The sequence below is a fragment of the Leiobunum rupestre genome, chromosome 2 (genome assembly GCF_980474605.1).
Source record: "Leiobunum rupestre chromosome 2, qqLeiRupe1.1.hap1, whole genome shotgun sequence".
Lineage (NCBI taxonomy): Eukaryota > Metazoa > Arthropoda > Arachnida > Opiliones > Sclerosomatidae > Leiobunum > Leiobunum rupestre.
The window spans coordinates 17,674,405-17,695,452 of record NC_143385.1 but is presented as its reverse complement, the minus strand read 5'-3'; the positions used below and the strand labels follow the sequence as shown (position 1 = coordinate 17,695,452).

Genomic DNA, 21,048 nt, shown 5'->3' with positions numbered 1-21,048 from the left:
GCTAGGTGCAACAAACGATAATGAGACAAAATCCCCCCGCTGTCGGACAAAATCTCGCAGCAAGAGGAGCCGGGTTCGATCCCAACTTGTGGCACTTGGTGAAAACTCGGAACTACTCCTGCGTTGAGTTAGCAAGTTCTCTCCACACTGGTTAAACGTATTATCCCCTTCCGATAAAAAATTGTCGAGGTTAACGGTAATAGTTAGTGTAGGGAGCTGTTGGCTCGCGCAGGACTTGCCACCACCCTCCTACGCATTGTAATAGGGCCACCTGTTTAAAGGTATTTTAAGTCGCTAGATGATTTGGGCCTAAGGTGGTGCCTTGGGTATTAGCCTAGCTGATTATTATTACCTAAGCAAAATACCCTGTTCCACAATTTGCATCGCCCGTCAGCGCTCCTACCGAGAGAATCGTGAAATATTTCTATCCAAATACAAAACACGTGTGTAAAAATGTCAGATGACCCGCATTCCGTCGTCAACTGCTGTTTTTAATAGAAGCATTGGAATTTGAATAGGCTTTAAATTATTCAGAAATAATTGTGTTAGAATAAAAATGATTTAATTAGTTTAAATAGAAAGTTCGCTTTAATGTTTTGCATATATAGTTTGTTTGAAGGTTTAAATAGATTATTAATTTAAAAATACCTAGACAAAATGGAAATAAAGGTGTAAGCTTTGACGACAGTTACGAGCTAAGAACACTAAGCCTAACGTCGGCCGCTAATATTGGACACGTGTTTAGTATTTTGATAGAAATATTTCCAATACTTGACACTACGGCGCTACAAGCAGCGCTGCCGTTAAAGCAACAAGCGCGCCATTTGGTTTCGGGTCCACTAATTATTCGTCCAAGGCTAAAGCTTCTAACCAATGAAAAATGTGCACAAGAAAATGCACGATTTTTGACGGGTTGCGTTCTCCTTGTGTGGGGTGCTGTGTTTGTTGCTCCTGGGTTTTAGTCCAAAGGTCAACTGTACTAAAAAAAAATTCTAAAACGTGAAAAACATTTGAAAGGTTCTGTAAACATCAAACGATATTTATTTTTAGCAGTTGTTCAAGGCCTAAATTGTTGAAGACTTTCGAACGACATTGCGCATTTTAAATGATCAAAAAAGTCGCTAGGTCAAAATGTTCATTATAAATCATTTTAAACTATGCTAAGAGGATAAGAGTGAAATTTTTAGAACGCGAACTTCCAACAATAACGATACGAAGTGATGACATTCAATTTGAGTTCATCAGATTAAAAGCAACATGTTTTTGAGATTACCCAAATTTCTCGTTTTTGAGTGTCAAAGTCTGATTGGGACTGACTCCTCTTATCTACAACTTCCATTTCGCTTTAAAATTACTTACCCTAATTTTTTCCTCTTACAAGGGTTTTTAAACTGTAAAATAATAATGCTATTTAAAAGCTTAAATGATAACTAACATTTTACTAAATTGTGTAAATGTTTTGTAATTTACGATTTTTTACCATATAGTTTACTGTATTAGCTAATTACGATTTTACTCAAGGGTAGTTACATTTTTGTTATTTACAATTTTTCTTAATGTAGTCCACTGTGATATCAAATTACGAATTTTCTCAATGAAGTTTACTGTGATATCAAATTACGAATTTTCTCAATGAAGTTTACTGTGATATCAAATTACGAATTTTCTCAATGTAGTTTACTGTGATATCAAATTACGAATTTTCTTAATGTAGTTTACTGTGATATCAAATTACGAATTTTCTCAACGTAGTTAACTGTGATATCAAATTACGAATTTTCTCAATGTAGTTTACTGTGATATCAAATTACGAATTTTCTCAATGTATTTTACTGTGATATCAAATTACGAATTTTCTCAATGTAGTTTACTGTGATATCAAATTACGAATTTTCTCAATGTATTTTACTGTGATATCAAATTACGAATTTTCTCAATGTAGTTTACTGTGATATCAAATTACGAATTTTCTCAATGTATTTTACTGTGATATCAAATTACGAATTTTCTCAATGTAGTTTCGTTTTTGGTAATTTACGATTTTTGATTAATGGTAGTTCCGTTTTTGGTTATTTACGATTTTTTGCAATTCTTGTTCGGTTTTTGGGTAATTAACGATTTTTCTCGATGGTAGTTTCGTTTTCGGTAACGATTTGATTAATTAATTACCCTTTAGTGAATTTATGTCTTTTCTAAATGTAGTTACTTTTTGGTACCTTACGATTTGATTAAATAAATTACCTTTATGGTACTTCGACTTTTCTAAATGTTGTTATATTTTATAACTTATGATTTCTTTAATTAAATTACCCTTATGACAGTTAACGACTTTTTAAGATGTAGTTACCTTTTGTTAACTTAAGATTTTCCTAATCTTAATAACAATTTTGTAATTTTGTTTTTATTTTAAATGATACTGTTTAGAAAATGTAATATTTTCGTAAATAATTTACCGTTTTGTTAATTTAAGGTTGTTTTATAAATTAAGTTAGTTTTTTTGACAACGCAAGATTTTTTACTTAAATGAAAGACCGTTTGGTTATCAACCACCATTCTACTATGTTAAACGCCAAAAAGTAAGAGGATACCAACATTTAGGGCAAACTAAGCTTTGTTAGTGAAAAAAACGTGGTACTTCGGCCTATTGGCCTTCTGGGCGAATACAAAACTTTAGACTAACGACAAGAAAAATTTCCAAAGTTAAAATGTTGAAATAAAAGCGAGAGACGCTAGACTTTAAAACGCGACGACAAAGAGGCTATGAAATACTAAAACAGGATTTTCATAAAAGGGGAAAGTTTGCCATACGTTTGACGAAGAAAAGACGCTGAAATAAAACATCTTCTAGGAAATCCCCTAGAAGTAATATATCCCAGAGCCAGAACCTGCAAGTTACGGTTTTTACAGGGTGTTTCAAAATGTTATGAAAAATTTTTCGGAGTTGTAGGGTGTGAGTTGAGAAGTATGCCTGTTTTTTCCTCATTTTCCTACGATGAGAGAGCTTCAAAGTGTGGCCTACTAGCCCTTGGAAGTAGGCTGCAACAAACACTAAACCAGTGCTTTTAAAAACTTTGCACCTTGAAACAAAACGTCGTATTTTTGTTCACCCTTAATACGTCAAAGATAGCTACATGGTTATAATTAAACACTTGTAGCATAAGGTACAGTTGAAAAGTTTTCATTATTTCAACAAGCACTATATAAACAGTAACTTGCAGGGTCCTGGCTCTCGGAAATATTACTTCTTGGCGATTTCCTTGAAAATGTTTTATTGAAGCGTCTATTATGGAGAAAAAGAGTGGAAGAAAACCAATGGAAAAAGCAACATAATTTAAACCATTCTACTATATCATGAATCTTTTAAGCCATGAATATTCAACTGGAATACCCGAGGTCACCATTAAAGAGAGAAGGCACTTACAAAGGATAAGAACTAATTTACATTTTAAATTCCCCTCAAAACTCTTTGTACCTAAATATTTCGTTTATTAGGGTGGGAGCTCTTAATTCGGGACAACCCTAATTCGGGACACCCTTAATTCGGGACACCCTTAATTCGGGACACCCCTAATTCGGGACACCCCTAATTCGGGACACCCCTAATTCGGGACACCCCTAATTCGGGACACCCCTAATTCGGGACACCCCTAATTCGGGACACCCCTAATTCGGGACACCCCTAATTCGGGACACCCCTAATTCGGGACACCCCTAATTCGGGACACCCCTAATTCGGGACACCCCTAATTCGGGACACCCCTAATTCGGGACACCCCTAATTCGGGACACCCCTAATTCGGGACACCCCTAATTCGGGACACCCCTAATTCGGGACACCCCTAATTCGGGACACCCCTAATTCGGGACACCCCTAATTCGGGACACCCCTAATTCGGGACGCCCCTAATTCGGGACGCCCCTAATTCGGGACGCCCCTAATTCGGGACGCCCCTAATTCGGGACGCCCCTAATTCGGGACGCCCCTAATTCGGGACGCCCCTAATTCGGGACGCCCCTAATTCGGGACGCCCCTAATTCGGGACGCCCCTAATTCGGGACGCCCCTAATTCGGGACGCCCCTAATTCGGGACGCCCCTAATTCGGGACGCCCCTAATTCGGGACACCCCTAATTCGGGACACCCCTAATTCGGGACACCCCTAATTCCGGTCACCCCTAATTCCGGTCACCCCTAATTCCGGTCACCCCTAATTCGGGACACTTTTTGTAAAACGCTTATAGAAATAAATATTCAACATAAACCTGAAAAATAAAAGGCTTAACGTAAAGAAAAACTCTTCATTGAGAAGTAATCGAAATTTCAAACGGCTCACAAAATTGAATTTATTAGAAGACGAACAATAAGGTTGCGTAATTTCCTTCATTGAAAATCAACAAAAATAAATGACATGGAACTACACAGTGGCGGACTGGGTCTAATATTTTGGGCTGCCAGAAGACGAAGTGCCCGAGCTTTAACAACTATAACGCTATAATCTTTGAGGGGCCCACATGCCCTCGGGCAGGTTCACTCTATGGCCAGTCCGCCACTGGCACTACAGATGGTTTGGGGAATAAGCTTTAGTTAAAATTTTATTCAGTTTACAAATAAACTGGTATACGGATAAGAAAAATTAAATAATTTACTATTAAAATAACGTTTAAGGCGCCTATTATTGGTACAAAGTTTCATCAATCTAATTTAAGTAGAAAAACGGCATGCTAAGCCCAATTGGGAGCTCTGTAAATACACTTAAACGCATCGTTGGGGAATAATAATTTAGATAAATATTAAAATGGAATTTGTTGGTACAGTTATTGAGACATTTTTAAATATAGGGAAAATTGATGAAATGAAAATCGCTTATCTTTGAGTTCCCCCAAACGAAACCCCGGAGTGATAAATGAATGGATATAATAACGACAGCGAGTTTTAATTATTCTAGTAAATGGAAATTTAAAGCCTGGAGCTATCAAAAACGATTTTTTAAAAGAAACCCAAAAATTAATTATTTCGTGTGAACGGGTTGGTTTCAATCATTTTAAATGTGTGTTAAATGCTGAGTAGGTAAACTAAGAGATCGTTGTTCGTACAAAATAAAATGTTTTTTTAAGGAATTTCACTGTGTCGTATACTTTAAAGATTATGAATATTCCACAGGACAGTGCCCGAGGAAGGGATTTTGGGCATATCTACTTGTAAGTAAAATGAAAGATTTGGTAACCTGACTGACCTTGATTTGGAAACCACCGTTAGTACACGCTCTCCGGGGAATTTCGACAAGAGTTTGATAAAATCCAGTCTTTTTCACTATTCGTCAACACGACCCCTTCGGTAAGTTTCACTGCCACATAGAAAGAATTTGTTTTTATAACCTCATGACACACTCCACGAATGTATTTAAAATCACTACATTCGTCTACTATCGACAAGAAGCATTCAGAATTACAATCGTAAATTGACAAATAAATTCCTACCACCCTCTTGTCACTCTTGTCACATAAATCGCGACATCTATTGACGCCAACTGACAATTCATGAATACCCCAAATTGGAAAATATGTATGGTGCAACCATTCAATTGAAAAAAAAAATTTATGATTTAATATTATTTCCGTTCTCAGCTATTTTACTATTATTGCCTTTGATGCGTGACGGGGTTAAAAATTATTTGTCTGTTGCTTATGGTTGCATTTGTATAAATCAATCCTTCATTGGAAGTTAAGCCCGCGCGGGAAACATAGTTGTAGGTGAGGAGGTGGCGGAGTGGCTATCACTTTCGCCTCGCAGCCAGGGGAACCGGGTCTTATCAAAGCTTGTGGCACTGCGTGGAAACTCGGAGCTACTACTTCCGCGTTGAGTATAGCCACGTTCACACTAGAGCCTAAAACCCAGTTTAGGTCGGTTTGTATGCCAGTTTTGATCGCCGACGATAATTCTTGGTTCACACGTGCGAAATCTATTCAGCCCGGTTCGTTTATAGCCAAGGCTTAACGCCATTTCAAATTATGACTAGAATTTTGAAAATACTAAAATGTATCCCAAAACAATTAGTTAATCATGTTTACTATACATACAGTAATATTATTGGACATTATTTAGATTATTATTCCCAATATTTTTTAAAATAGGAGCAATTAGCCTTTTCAGTTTACATAGAGCCCCGTAGTGACAAATGCGAGAAACTCATAAACTGCTGGATTTTTATCTGCTAAGCAGACGCTTTATTGAACAATCGTCTGCTAAGCAGACGAAAATCCAGCAGTTTATGAGCTTCTCGCATTTGCCACTACGTGGCTCTTTTTAAACTGAAAAGGCTAATTATATTTTCCCGCCTTTTCGTTATGAAAGCGATTTTAAGCAAACCGACTTGGACGAGTTGCTTCCCGAACCAACACGAAGCGATTTCTCACGCTGGTTTCGAAAACTAGTTATCTCAAACGAAGTGGTTTAAGGGGTAAGTGTGAACGTGGCTTTTGTAAATTATCTCCCCACTGGTTAAATGGGTTTTAGCCAGAGTTCTTCGGTTTGCCAATTTCCATAGAAAATTGTGGATGTTAACTGTATTAGTAATTGTAAGGAGCTGTTGGTTCGCGTGGCATGAAGTGTTTGCCACCATCCCACTACGCAATTTAACTCAGCCGCCGGATTTAAAGGCATTAAAAGTCGTGAAATTATTTGGGCTTAAGGTGGTGCCTCGCGTATTAGGCTATCGCATTATATTTTAACTTGTAGAGGTGTATACACATGTAGTTTTATTACAAATATAACGCTCGCTTAATCTGTTTATTATAAGAGAGAGGTGACTCGTCTGTCGTTTTATGGGTTTTGCTTAATATCTCCAATAGCCTAAAAGGCATTCAATTCTTTTGTGAAAGTAGAACTGGAGCGTGAAATTTTGGAAATTAGATTGAGTGTCGGACATAAACGCGATCGAGACGGAGGAAATGTTTCGCTATTATACCCGTAGGGCATAAAATAGTAACTCAAAAAGAGGAATAGAAACTAAATAAGAGGAATAGAAACTAAATAAGAGGAATAGAAACTAAATAAGAGGAAAAGAAACTAAATAAGAGGAAAAGAAACTAAATAAGAGGAAAAGAAACTAAATAAGAGGAAAAGAAACTAAATAAGAGGAAAAGAAACTAAATAAGAGGAAAAGAAACTCTAACTAGATCAGGTTTTGAATTGAATCTGGTGGTTCCAAAGACATCACTATGACACTTTTTACTGCTTTTATCCTAATTTTCTTATTAAACCTTTTTTCGACACTAACTAAACTGAGCGGACTCTGTGTTGACCTAAACCATGATTATAAATTTAATAAAAAATATTACTTAAATAAAGTTGTATAATATTTTTTAAGTAATAATTTTACAATGAAATTCTTAATTCAAATAATGTATTTTAATAAAAAAATATTCTACCACTTTATTTACGTAATATACTTTTAGTTAAAATCCATAGTTCTAATTACGGATTTAAATTAAATCATTATTTTAAAATTAATAATTTAACTTAAATTACTTACCTTATACGTAAGAAGTCGTCCTAATTGTTACAATTTTTATTTATATTTTAACTAAACCAAAACTTCCATTTGTAGTTCAATTCAATAAATATAACAACTTTTAAATTAAATCATTTAAACATTTTTAACAAATTTCAAGGTCAGCGTATTAATTATCTTAGAAAAATGAAGCACGTTTTTTTTCTATACTGCGAAGCGATTCGTACGATTCTATCATCGTTTGGAAATTAAATTTGCCCACACTGTACTCGAACCAACCTTACCTAAGACCAAGAGCTAAAGAATGAATGGAAATCATTAGCCTTGCTTACGAGTATTAGGTGAGGTGGAGTTTGGCTCCGTTGTGTGAAGGTCTATAACAGATTAGGTTTATCTCGTGTACGTGCGTTTAACATGTGTAAGATTAAGTAATGTGAAGATGGGAAAATGTCTGGGGTTTCTGAAACTCTTATCTCAAGAGTTGATTTGTAAAAAACGTTCATTGTTAATTTTACAAAAGTCGTGGCGAATGTAGAGGGCAACGGACGATTTCGTTATTTATTGGCTAAAATGTTCTTATCGGTTTATTCACGTTGAAATTTGACATATTTATTTAATTGAGTCTCACGTGACATCACGTCACCTAAGCTTTTTCCCATAGCAAAGAACTTCATCAGAAAGTCAATATAAAAATTGAAATTCGATATGATTTTTTTTTCTAAATCAGACACAAAAAATACGATATTTGTTTTACCATTCGACTTGGAATTTTTTTACGATATTTTTTCAAAACCACGAAATTTGTTAACAACACTTGAAATCAGGTTTAGCTTTCGACATTATTTTGAAAATTCTATTTATTTTTAAATCACAATATCGTTTTTTTAAAACATTTGCAATATTACTAAAATAGGCAAAAAACGCGCATAATCCGGGAAACACACGAAAAAGGGTAAAAAAACTATGAAACAAAAGAAATGTCAAAAAGTCATAAAAAAATCAACATTTCGCAAATGAAAAACACTTAATGTAATAAAAATTATGGAAAATTTAAAAAGTCAACAGCAAAAAAATCCGAAAATAGAAATTCAGGTCAATATTTAAAATTCTATGGTTTCTATCGAACACATCAATTTAATTCTTTTTAACACATTTAACTATAATTGAAAATTATAAAAATTAGTACGAAGGTTATTTTATTAAATTAGAACGCTAAGAGACTCTAAAAATGTGATTAAACTTTTTAAATTAGCTTATAGAATGAAAGCAGCTTTCCTCTCGGGAAACATCCATTAACACGAGTAAACATACACCTTCAAGATTGATATACCCCCGTACCGTAACTAAATACATGTACATACCAAGTAAAAAGTGGAAACTACCTCGAGACAACAGCTTTGGGGCTCCTTTTATATAAAACCCCGTGAATAACTAGAATCAAGACGACTGTTAACCAGCCACAACGAAGAAGTCAGAACTTGATTTCCACAATTAATCCCGTGACTTGAGTTTTTCCCGGCTTTTCAATAGTTGTTGCAATTTTCTATGAAAGTGTTGCGTTCGAGGTTGCGTGAGATTGAAATCGTGGGCGCGCCCATATTTTTAATTTAAAGTGGTAAATCTGCATAAGCCAGGATTTTTGGGTTACGTATGAAAGGCTTCAGTTTTTATATTTTGATAATAGTAAATAAAAATTACTGTGAATATATTTATTTACTTTCGTTTAGTCAAATTGATGTATATTCAAATTTTACAAATTAAATTTTCCGCTAAAGCCTTGATAGTATAAACCTGCCAACAAGTGTTTTCGTAAGGTAGGCCAGGCTGGAGAAATTTTTATTTTTTAAACCGTTAGAAAGATTTTTTGACTCTTTTTTTATACTACCAAAATATCATGATAAACACAAAAACTTTTGAATTTAGTTGCTACTTGTAATAAATATCGGAATGATTTTAAGTTATTAAGGACTTTAAAAGTTAATCTCCAAATGTTTTAGTTTATTTTAAATATTTTGGGCATATTTGGTAGGATTTGGAGACCTCATTTAAAATTTAATATTTGACCATAGCCTACTTTTCCCAATCCCTGGAACCGACACCGATAAGCCTTTGCCATAATCCTGTCAAATATTGAGAAACATTTGATACCTAAAATGACAGATTTTACTGAAAATTCAAATGACTAAAACTAAAGATAAATATCAGTGTTTTAGGTTGTCTAGGATTTTGGCTGATAAACAATATGCGTTCAATTAAAACCTAATATTACAGACGTCTCCGGTATTTTACTTACAATCCCGATTGGGAATACGTGTGTACTAGTTTAATGCACATTGTTACTAGTCGTCGCGTTATATTACATCAATCTCCAATTGCAGGGATGTGCACGCGTTTTATCATTTTGAGCGAGATTGAGCGTTAAAGTATCGTTCAAGAGGAGCTAAAAAAAGAGTGAAAGACAGGAGCGGAGCTAGAATATCATCGCTCAAAAAAGATTGAAATGCAGGAGCTAAATTATCGTCGCTCAAAAAAAGATGGAAAAGCAGGAGCTAAATTATCATCGCCCAAAAAAAAGATAGAAAAGCAGGAGCTAAATTATCGTCGCTCAAAAAAGATGGAAAAGCAGTAGATAAATTATCGTCGCTCAAAAAAGATTGAAAAGCAGGAGCTAAATTATCGTCGCTCAAAAAAGATGGAAAAGCAGTAGATAAATTATCGTCGCTCAAAAAAGATTGAAAAGCAGGAGCTAAATTATCGTCGCTCAAAAAGATGGAAAAGCAGTAGATAAATTATCGTCACTCAAAAAAAGATGGAAAAGCAGTAGATAAATTATCGTCACTCAAATAAGTGTGAAAAGGGAGGAAACGTTTTCTGTTCACTCGAGAATGGAATATGATTAATCAGCCAATAGGAAATTGCATGACCTTGATACCTCATAATTAATTTCGTCGATCGAAGGTTCTTAACTTGGGCAGTGGCCATTATTGTGATACCGCCGTATTCTACATCACTCTCTAATTAAGTGATTGGCTTGGCACAGGGAATGATTCGTTAATCGATAAGAAACGTCAAGCCCTCGCTGCCTTAATATTTTCGTGATTGGAGTGCCCATTTTAACGATTTATCAATTTCACACAGAAATCTAGTTACATAAATTACAAGTAAGTTCAATAAAATTTAAAATAGTATTTTGTGAAATTCTGACCTAAAAGTTCATTAATATTAATTTTAAATAACGTTTTTAGTGCTTTAATTCTACCCTACATCTTTGTGAATTTTGAGTTTTTTGTCTTAAGCGATTAAATAAATTGGGGGTTTTTTTGGTCTGTGTATATGAAAAGAAGAAGCCATATTTTTGGCAAAAATTAAATAAGATTCAGATTCAAATTAGATACCTGTTTTTCTTTTGTCGCATTCAATAGCCCTTGTACAACTAAGAAGGCACAGATATTACTTTAAAAACAATGGTTAAATATTGCTGCACTCAGATACTCAAAGAAAATGCGCATGTGGATTTGATTACGTAAGAACAACAGAGGGGTCGAAATGAGGTTAAATACTACTACGGTCAAAAGTGCGAAATTGGTTCATTATAACAGATTTGGTCTAAATTGGTGGCGTCATGAGTTGTTAAGTGAATTCTTTGAACTGAAATCAAAGGTGTTTATTTTTTAATGAATTCTACAACTATGGGATAGTTATTAAAATAGTTATCGAATTCCCGTGCGTCTGAAAAGAAAATCTGTGTTACACAGTGTTGTAATCAGATATCAAAATGTGCAGGTGAACTTATAATTGTGCAAGACAGACAGATAGTCTTACACAGGTACAACATGACAATTAAATAAAATTATCCTTAATTATTATTATTATTATTATTCAGATTTTCAATGCCATGTTATATCCGTCTTTTAGTAACTAAACAATTACGCTAAGTCAAACCACGGCAATTATGTTTTCAATTTATCATACTACAGTCAGGGTGTCTTCATTTGATCGGCCCAGGGATTTTTCTAAAAACTATACTTTCTAGAAATGTGAAATTTTTAGTATGTACTCTCTCGGTGGAGATCGTTGTTATTTGTGAATTTCAGAAAAATCGTGAAATTGTTCACGGTTTTAGAATTTGTAGTTTTTGAACGCTAGGTAGTCAGCACCGTAACCAGGATTTGATTGCAGGGTGGGCACGCAATGGAAACAAAAAAAAATTGTACGTACAACCATACGGTCCAGGGTGGGCACGGCCCGACCGCCCCCCCCTGGTTACGGCCCTGTAGGTAGTAGACGAAAAGTTTAAATTCTAAAACCGTGAAAGATTTCACGATTGAAATTCACAAGTAACAACGACCTCCACCAAGAGAGTACATACTGAAAATTTCACATTTCTAGAAAGTATAGTGTTTGACAAAATGCCTGGGCCGATCAAATGAGGACACCCTGTATAGTCAAATCTACAAAATTTTGTAATTAATTATAACATAAATATTTTTATCATAGTAATAATTAAAATGAGGAAATATCCATTTGGATGTTCTAAGAGCTGAACTAACTCGCAGAAAAGCTTTTTTTGAAGCCTACAAGGTCACCCTGGTTTGTTTGTCATATTTGGGTAGTTGATTTGATATGCAAATTTATTTATTCCGCGTCGTAGAATTCTTTGATTTTTTTGGAATTTTCAATTACTAAGCAAAGCATTCACGTTCTTTTTATCGGCCAACTTTACTGTCTCAATAAATTATTCGAAAACTGGAAAAGGCGAATGGTCTTGGGCCACTCTTATAAGAGCGGAAAGTTATAATTCTCTTTAGTCAAAAATAATTTACCTGTCAAAAATATTTTGTTTTTATTTTGCGGCGAGGAATTTTTCAATTAAATTTAATGGCACCAAATAGAGTAGGTAGACGGTATCTAAGTTCCTCGCATTTTGTTTTTTAATACGAAATGTCTTTCAAATTTTTTAAAAAGTTATAATGACTGGTAAACAATAAAATAATCGGAGAGCTACTTCAATACATTTACACCAGCATTTTTTATTTATAAAATATTTCCGATATTTTTCTAAAATTTCCAATCATTCTCCAATATTTCCGATATTTTATAATTATTTTCGAAACTTCTCAAATATTTCCGATATTTTTCTAAAATTTCCAATATTTCTCCAATATTTCCGATATTTTACAATTATTTTAGAAACTTCTCAAATATTTCCTATGTTTATCAAATATTTCCTATGTTTATCAAATATTTCCTATGTTTATCAAATATTTCCTATGTTTATCAAATATTTCCTATGTTTATCAAATATTTCCTATGTTTATCAAATATTTCCTATGTTTATCAAATATTTCCTATGTTTATCAAATATTTCCGATATTTTTCTAAAATTTCCAATATTTCTCCAATATTTTCGATATTTTACAATTATTTTCGAAACTTCTCAAATATTTCCTATGTTTGTCAAATATTTCCTATGTTTATCAAATATTTCCTATGTTTATCAAATATTTCCTATGTTTATCAAATATTTCCTATGTTTATCAAATATTTCCGATATTTTTCTAAAATTTCCAATATTTGTCAAATATTTCCGATATTTTTCAAACATTTCCAATATTTCTCCAATATTTCCGATATTTTACAATTATTTTCGAAACTTCTCAAATATTTCCAATATTTTTCTAAAATTTCCAGTATTTCTCAAATATTTCCGATATTTTTCTAAAATTTCCAATATTTCTCCAATATTTCCGATATTTTACAATTATTTTCGAAACTTCTCAAATATTTCTTATGTTTATCAAATATTTCCTATGTTTATCAAATATTTCCTATGTTTATCAAATATTTCCTATGTTTATCAAATATTTCCTATGTTTATCAACTATTTCCTATGTTTTTCAAATATTTCCTATGTTTATCAAATATTTCCTATGTTTATCAAATATTTCCGATATTTTTCTAAAATTTCCAATATTTCTCCAATATTTCCGATATTTTACAAATATTTTCGAAACTTCTCAAATATTTCCTATGTTTGTCAAATATTTCCTATGTTTATCAAATATTTCCGATATTTTTCCAATATTTCCGATATTTTACAATTATTTTCGAAACTTCTCAAATATTTCCTATGTTTATAAAATATTTCCTATGTTTATAAAATATTTCCTATGTTTATCAAATATTTCCTATGTTTCCCAAATATTTCCTATGTTTCCCAAATATTTCCAATATTTCTTAAATATTTCTGATGTTTCCCAAATATTTCCAATATTTCTTACATATTTCTGATGTCTCCCAAATATTTCCAATATTTCTTAAATATTTCCGATGTTCCCAAATATTTCCGATATTTCTTACATATTTCTGATGTCTCCCAAATATTTCCGATATTTCTTACATATTTCCTATGTTTCCCAAATATTTCCAATATTTCTCAAATATTTTCGATATTTTTCCAATATTTCCGATATTTTACAATTATTTTCGAAACTTCTCAAATATTTCCTATGTTTATCAAATATTTCCGATATTTTTCTAAAATTTCCAATATTTCTCCAATATTTTCGATATTTTACAATTATTTTCGAAACTTCTCAAATATTTCCTATGTTTGTCAAATATTTCCTATGTTTATCAAATATTTCCTATGTTTATCAAATATTTCCTATGTTTATCAAATATTTCCTATGTTTATCAAATATTTCCGATATTTTTCTAAAATTTCCAATATTTGTCAAATATTTCCGATATTTTTCAAACATTTCCAATATTTCTCCAATATTTCCGATATTTTACAATTATTTTCGAAACTTCTCAAATATTTCCAATATTTTTCTAAAATTTCCAGTATTTCTCAAATATTTCCGATATTTTTCTAAAATTTCCAATATTTCTCCAATATTTCCGATATTTTACAATTATTTTCGAAACTTCTCAAATATTTCTTATGTTTATCAAATATTTCCTATGTTTATCAAATATTTCCTATGTTTATCAAATATTTCCTATGTTTATCAAATATTTCCTATGTTTATCAACTATTTCCTATGTTTTTCAAATATTTCCTATGTTTATCAAATATTTCCTATGTTTATCAAATATTTCCGATATTTTTCTAAAATTTCCAATATTTCTCCAATATTTCCGATATTTTACAAATATTTTCGAAACTTCTCAAATATTTCCTATGTTTGTCAAATATTTCCTATGTTTATCAAATATTTCCGATATTTTTCCAATATTTCCGATATTTTACAATTATTTTCGAAACTTCTCAAATATTTCCTATGTTTATAAAATATTTCCTATGTTTATAAAATATTTCCTATGTTTATCAAATATTTCCTATGTTTCCCAAATATTTCCTATGTTTCCCAAATATTTCCAATATTTCTTAAATATTTCTGATGTTTCCCAAATATTTCCAATATTTCTTACATATTTCTGATGTCTCCCAAATATTTCCAATATTTCTTAAATATTTCCGATGTTCCCAAATATTTCCGATATTTCTTACATATTTCTGATGTCTCCCAAATATTTCCGATATTTCTTACATATTTCCTATGTTTCCCAAATATTTCCAATATTTCTCAAATATTTTCGATATTTTTCCAATATTTCCGATATTTTACAATTATTTTCGAAACTTCTCAAATATTTCCTATGTTTATAAAATATTTCCTATGTTTATCAAATATTTCCTATGTTTATCAAATATTTCCTATGTTTCCCAAATATTTCCTATGTTTCCCAAATATTTCCAATATTTCTTAAATATTTCTGATGTTTCCCAAATATTTCCAATATTTCTTACATATTTCTGATGTCTCCCAAATATTTCCAATATTTCTTAAATATTTCCGATGTTTCCCAAATATTTCCGTTATTTCTTACATATTTCTGATGTATCCCAAATATTTCCGATATTTCTTACATATTTCCTATGTTTCCCAAATATTTCCAATATTTCTTAAATATTGCTGATGTTTCCCAAATATTTCCAATATTTCTTACATATTTCCGATGTTTCCTAAATATTTCCGATATTTCTTACATATTTCCTATGTTTCCCAAATATTTCCAATATTTCTTAAATATTTCTGATGTTTCCCAAATATTTCCAATATTTCTTACATATTTCTGATGTCTCCCAAATATTTCCAATATTTCTTAAATATTTCCGATGTTTCCCAAATATTTCCGATATTTTTAAATATTTCTAAGCGTTCTTGTTTGGCAGCTTAATAAACGGTGCTCATTATTTTTAATTTCATAGTTAAATGGAGTAAAAATTTCCATATATTTGAGGTTATTTAATGAAATTATAGTTCCTGCAACTAGTCTTAACAGAAGCTAGTACTGATTGGCGTTAGTTACGTTAAAAACAAGTAGCAGACATTTTTTCGATTTAATTCATACTCATTTTTAAAGAAATGGAAATATTTTCCGAAGCTAACTAGTACATGTGCACTTAAATGCTTCCCGTACTCGCTATTTAAAAATTAATAAACTGGTCCTGACCACCCCATTTATTTTCCACGTTTTTCATTACTGCCCTAGTTAACGCTAAATCCTTTCGGTTTTACAACTGGAAGCGAGTTAATTAGCCTAGCTGATTATGATTATTATTATTTATTTTTTTATTTCTCGATTGATTTTGTTGTTAGAATAGTAGGTTCTTTATAGCTAATAATCTATATGTCTAGATTTTATTTAATTAACTAGCCATTGTCTGAAATAAACAGAATTTTACAGCCTAAGACTAGTGTTATTCGATAATTTGTTTCGAACGTGACAATATTTCCAATCGGTTTAATTAGGTCGTAAGAATCGTAATGAAATCGGTCGGGTTTTGACAATTTACCCGTTCTCACAACGCCTCGCTTTCAAATTTTCTTTTAAACAACATGGCACAGACGTATACTAAATTATAATTTTTCAGTCACAATGCACCTTAACGAAACTCACTCAATACGCAGACACATAAAAGATTCTTGATGACAGCTATCCTCTCCAATAGACTATTTGTTTCGAGCCACCATTTCCTCTCACAATGTCAGCCATTGTCACTCACCTAGCAGTTATCGTAGGTGGTGATTTGGGATAGCTCCTCCCAGTGTTCCAAAAATACCAATTTTTTTCGAATAATGTGCATACCACTGTTAAATAATGGTAACTAGGGGTAAATAGTGGTAAATATGGTAAATAGTGGTAAATATGGTAAATAGTGCTAAATAGTGGTAAATATGGTAAATAGTGGTAAATATGGCAAATAGTGCTAAATAGTGGTAAATATGGTAAATAGTGGTAAATATGGCAAATAGTGCTAAATAGTGGTAAATATGGTAAATAGTGCTAAATATGGTAAATAAAGGTAAATATTGGTTTCTATTGTGTAATAATATGTGAAATAAGAAAATCATTCTAAAAAATATATATCAAATTTAGAAGATCTTAAACTTCATTTTAATTACTTTACAAGTCTGTTGTAAATCTTAAAGGTTTTATCTCCTTAAATGTAGCTTTAAGTTTTATATACTGTAAATAATTAATGGAATTATTTACCATTATCTACCATTATTTACTACTTTTCTCATTTTATACCATAACGTTATTTACCATTATTTACCACTTCTTAAATAAGACTTGGAAGTCTTGATTCATCCTATATTCCTACAATTATCCTACAGCTGCTTTTGTTAGTGGCTTTTATACCAGATTTTAAATATGTAGATATGAGCGTGAGAAAATTACTCTCATGCTCCAACAATCATCCTACAGATGCTATTTTAGAGGTTTTTTTTACCAGATTTTAAATATGTAGATATGAGTGTAGGAAAATTCCTCTCATGTTCCCAAAACCATCCTACAGCTGCTTTTTGTCGAAGTTTTTTTTACCAGATTTTAAATTTGTAGATATGAGTGAGGGAAAATTCCGCTCATGTTCCCAAAATCATCCTACAGCGGCTTCTGTTAGAGATTTTTTTACCAGATTTTAGATACGTAGATATGAGTGTGGGAAAATTCCTCTCATGTTCCCAAAATCATCCTACAGCTGCTTCTGCTCGAGGTTTCTTACCAGATTTTAAATATGTAGATATGAGTGTGGGAAAATTCCTCTCATGTTCCCAAAATCATCCTACAGCTGCTTCTGCTCGAGGTTTCGTACCAGATTTTAAATATGTAGATATGAGTGTGGGAAAATTCCTCTCATGTTCCCAAAATCATCCTACAGCGACTTCTGTTAGAGGTTTTTTTTACCAGATTTGTAGATATGAGTGTCGTAGGAGGCTGGTGGCATGCCCTTCATGCCACGCGACCAACAGCTCCTATACACCCACTATTACCATTAACCTCAGCATTGCGCTCTTATACAAGGGAAAATTAAATACCGTTGTGTTTTTTTAAATAGGAATACAATCTTTTAACCTAATGCTGCGTAGTAACCCGAACAGAACTTTAGCCTTAACAGCTGCCACCTCAAGGTGAAACTTTATCGGAAGAAAAAGTGGCTTGGTATCCACTCTTAATCTTTAGATCGTCGCGGTATAAGAATTTCCATAAATAGGGTGTAAACGCCCAGAAAGTACCGGTTAAGTAACGGTTAAAAACTAAACGAGGGTACAGTAGCAAACGGTGATATGTTTCACTGCGGACGAGGCTTAGCAAACCGAGTTAAGTAAAGACCTTTTAACATGAAACCACACTTTTGCCAAACATTGTTGGCCAACATGACTCGAATCGCAAACCGAGTTGCTCCGTGTGATTTGAGAAAATATTTGCACAACGACGTGTTTTCCATACAAACGCTCATGTTGGACAAATTTCGAATAACAACCGGCTTTTCTGACCGGGGCTTATCATCAAATGTTTAAATCTAATAAGTTTCGTAAAACCCTTTTAATTACGCGTAACTAAATGGTAACCTTAATGATACATACCTTTATTAATAGGAAATTTACATATATTCTGCCGTGCAAAGCACAAAAGCATACCCCAACTTACTTCTTTCAAGTTGATATAGTAGACTTGGATTTTTCAACTCAAATTATATTCTGGTACTAAACAATTTACAGGCCAAACGATATTTCAGAAATATCATTAAAACCATGTCTTAAAACGCGAAAAAATGCGTTTTGACTTTTAAAGAAAATAAACACATTAATGCGTTTTTGGTTTGAAAATAATGCAAAAACCTAAAATAATGCGTTTTGCAACAAGTCATTTCTCTAAGAACAAAAATTTTTAATTCGAAAATTAGTTCAAAATTGAATTTAACGTATAAAATAAGGAGAGATAAAACCAAAATCTTTAAATCGAAAATTTGGTTGTTAATGCTTTTGTGCTTTGCACGGCAGTATTGTAGTAGAGGTATTTTTTAAGAACTACGAGTAATTGTTATTCGCCACTTCATGAGCGAATCCTTTTAATTCTTAAGCTTATAACAAAAGATTTTTCCCCGAGTAAATAAATGATAAAAGAAAACTTTGGTTTACTAAACGGAGTCTAAACCTGGTTTTAATGAGTCTGTAATTTGAAAGCTATAGGCTATATATATTTTCCGAAAATTTTACATTTAAGATTTTCCTTGGCAGATAGTCGCTAATGCGCGAAAAAAGTCGGTAATTACCATTGCTTTAAATTAGTCGTTTGCTTTGTTTTCTCTATTAAGAATTAACGCCCAGTTATTTACTCTGCATCAAAACAATTCCAAAGAAATGCTGTAAAATTACCAATTCAACCGATGCAATAATTGTTTTCTCTTAAATTTACCCTGGGATCAGGCTCAATGATTTATATTAATCGATTAAAAAAGGCCTTTTAATTGAATAATATTCAAAAGGATTATTTTTAAAGGGCGTTTAAAACGAACAATATTTAAATGGGTTATTTTTAAAGGACGTTTAAAGCGAACAATATTTAAATGGGTTACTTAAAATGGCCATTTAAATCTAATATTTAAATAGATTATTTAAAGACAATATAAAAATTATTTTCTGTACCAATTCGAATTCAAAATAAAACCAAATATTATCGAATATAGTATTAAAACCTCCTTAAAATTAATTTACTTTTTACGTTATCGAAAAGAAGAAAGTATCTTTCTATTTAGATACAGAAATATAGCCTTTTAATGTTTAAAAATCAAAGGAAAAATTAATAAAATAAAAATCTGATTAAAATCAAGTAAATTGATTTAAAAACATTTCATTTGAAAATAAGCAAAACCCTCACCCTAGTCTAGGATCAACTAAGAATTAATCGATCCTTATCGATTCCTCTTTAAAAAGTATCGTTGTAGCGATAGTAAAAGGGGAAAGGAAATTAACAATAAACATGAAAATATTTAAAGCAAGTAATTTCAATTAAATATAAATAAGACCATAACCATACTCTGGGATCAATTCCATAAATAATCGATCAGTATCGATTCCCCTTCAGACGTAACTTGTAACGATAATAGAAGGTGAAAGTAAATTAACAATAAACATAAAAATATTAAAATAAAGTAATTTCGTTTAAATATAAATAACACCCTAACCATACTATCGGGTCTATTTATAAAATAATCGATTTCTTTCGATTCCCCTTTCAATAGTATCGTTGCAACGATATTTAATGAAAAATAGAAATTAAGAAAATCTTACAGATTCGAAGTATCCCGAAGAATGTCTCAGGGCGCCTATCCTGGCGAATATCTCGCGGAAACTGAAACGATAGCTGTGGCGGCAAACGCAAGAGGCCGAATTCCAAGCTAAGTTTTTTTATTTTTAAATCAAATTACATCGTTTTAGTAGCAAAAAAATCCCTCGTTTTGGACAGATTAAGTCGAAGGTTGTGGCTAGGGCCTCGATTTTCGCAAGAGGGAAACTTTACAGACTAGTTGAACTAGTTGAATATGTAATTCCGCAGCCTACTCGTGGTAAATACAATAAAATATGTATAAAAATGTCCCCCAAATAACGTAAAATAACAATGGAATCGAGCGGGTCTCGGGGTAGAAAGCAGCAATTTCACGGTTCCCAATTGGGGTCGCTTCCACAAAATTCTGATTATTTCTCACGCGATTTATCTATCTCTCAATATGTATATTTAAAATATACTTAACGTTTATAATAAATAACTTATCCGAGAGCTATAGTTAAGTGACTTTTGTAAGAAACCCGAAATAAAAGACTGACGTTTTAATTTATTTTATTAGATCATAATTATTGGTATATTTATTTCATTAGATCATAATTATTGGTATATTTATTTCATTAGATCATAATTATTGGTATATTTATTTCATTAGATCATAATTATTGGTATATTTATTTCATTAGATCATAATTATTGGTATATTTATTTCATTAGATCATAATTATTGGTATATTTATTTCATTAGATCATAATTATTGGTATATTTATTTCATTAGATCATAATTATTGGTATATTTATTTCATTAGATCATAATTATTGGTATATTTATTTTATTAGATCATAATTATTGGTATATTTATGTTATTAGATCATAATTATTGGTATATTT

General features: G+C 31.9%; 1 protein-coding gene across 4 annotated transcripts in view; it reads right to left on the bottom strand.

Moving 5' to 3' along the window:
- LOC149956256 (solute carrier family 35 member G1-like) overlaps positions 1-20,196 on the bottom strand; it is a 29,157-nt gene extending 8,961 nt beyond the window's left edge. For 2 of the 4 annotated variants that reach the window (XM_090165454.1, XM_090165456.1), the window contains exon 1: positions 7,532-7,699. The gene's annotated coding sequence lies outside the window, so the exon portion shown is untranslated. Of the gene's footprint in view, positions 1-7,531; positions 7,700-7,842; positions 7,904-20,163 lie in introns of those variants that run through there. The other 2 variants (XM_090165455.1, XM_090165457.1) reach the window with 2 other exon arrangements.
- Between the last annotated feature and the right edge of the window lie 852 nt (positions 20,197-21,048).